Source organism: Macrotis lagotis, chromosome 1, assembly GCF_037893015.1.
Source record: "Macrotis lagotis isolate mMagLag1 chromosome 1, bilby.v1.9.chrom.fasta, whole genome shotgun sequence".
NCBI classification, from domain to species: Eukaryota; Metazoa; Chordata; class Mammalia; order Peramelemorphia; family Peramelidae; genus Macrotis; species Macrotis lagotis.
In genome coordinates, this window is record NC_133658.1 from 30,158,533 (window position 1) to 30,160,347 (window position 1,815).

Below are 1,815 nucleotides of genomic sequence, written 5' to 3' on the forward strand. Positions count from 1 at the left end.
GCAGGATGAGGAAACTGAGGCAAAGGGAGTTGAGAAACTTGCCTAGGGTCACACAGCTATTAAAGTTTCTGAGACCAGATTTAAATTCATGAAGGAGTCTTCCAGACTCTAGGTCTGACACTTTATGTGCATTCAGCTACCAATTCAGAGTTAAAACTTTAGGTGATAAAATTTTACCCCCTTTCATGAGTAATTAGGGCTGCAGCACTTATAAATGATTTAAGAAGAGTCTAAGAAGTATAAAGTAAAAAGTTTTGCAACTTGGAGGTCTTGGGATAGGATCTGAAAGTTTCCTGAGGAATGTATTAGGAGCATCAAAGGGAGGACTGTTGTAGAAGTGAATTTTGGTGAATTCTACTGTGAATATTCAAATTTGAATTATAGAAAGGACTGATCCAAATTTGTGTTTTTCAACTGACTTTGATTACATGTAACTAATTTAAAAAATTAGAAACCCTCTATTAAAATGATATATCCAAAAATGCATGAAACAATTATAAAAAATACTAGCTCCCCCTCTTCCCCTTCTTGGCTTATATTGCTGTTCCAATACAGATATTCCTCCAGGTGTTCAGACATGGGCAGGGGTGGAGTGTGAAGTGTCATCTTCTGGGTCATGTTTGATGTCCATGGTCCAGATGAGTGGATGATCCGTTTCCACTGTCACAACACCAGAGCCATCATAGGTATTTGAGGTGCTGACTAGGGTTCCAAACATGAGCATATCATTGGTGAGGTTCCACTTTAGGCCTGTTGTGGTGACTTGCTTACATGGATGTCCAACAGGAATAAGGCCACATCAATCACCTTCAAATCCTGTATTTACATTGAGTTTGTGCTTTCCTGGCTGAAGCAGGCAAATAAGAGAATTTTCTTGTATGATGATAATAGGTATTGGAGTGATCTCAGTTGCATGAAAAACAGTCTCCACAGAAGCCATGATCTTGTCAAATCGTCCTGCAAGTCCACCCAAAGTCACAATGATGTCAACCTGAAGGTCCTTTTCTACTATCTTCTTCTGGAGTACTCGAAGACATTTAGTAAAATCAGTGTAGTTTTGATCAGTAGTTGAGACAAGTTCACCTCCCTTGACTTTGTAGTATTCTTTGACTTCAGATCTAATAGAATCAAAATCTCCACTGATGTACTCAGGTAAGAAACTCTCTTGATCTTCAGTTAAATCATACAACCGGTTAGCACCTCCATCAGCACAGGCTTTAAGAACAGTTTTGCTCCACAGATGATGAAAATGACTACTGTCCAAAGGCTGATTAAGGATCAATAGGTAATACTTCAAATCCCCAGTGGGGAGCAGACATTCCAATTTCAATTATTGGCTTACAGCTGCTCAAGGAGCTGCCCACCAGCAAGGTGCGGTGCAGCTATGGAGCTTGGAGCAGAGGCCCATTCTATTGTTATTAAAGAAAACACTACAATGATGTGGCCACATTGTTAAAATGCCTAACATGCTTGCCAAAAAGACTGTTTTATGGAAAACTTTTGCAGGGCAAGGGCTAATAAGGGGCTCAGAAGATGTGATACAGGAACACCTTGAAAATCTCTCTTGAGTGCTTCAGAATAGATTTGCAGCATGGACCACCAAGCATGGCTGCACTGAGAGACTGCTGTGCTCTACGTTCAAGGCAGAATTTAAACTATCAAAGGAAATGTGATATACCTGCAACTTTAGAGTTACCACTCTGGGTGCTCACACAGATCATTTGTGCCTTATCTCTTAGAGCATTCTGAGGCTCACATTGTTCTGATCAGCCACAGATGGATACACTCTTATTTATCTCTAACATAGTGATGTCA

The 1,815-nt window shown here is 40.2% G+C and overlaps 1 pseudogene; it reads right to left on the bottom strand.

Moving 5' to 3' along the window:
* Positions 1–571: 571 nt before the first annotated feature.
* Positions 572–1,330, bottom strand: LOC141492922 (thiamine pyrophosphokinase 1 pseudogene; annotated as a pseudogene).
* Positions 1,331–1,815: the final 485 nt, after the last annotated feature.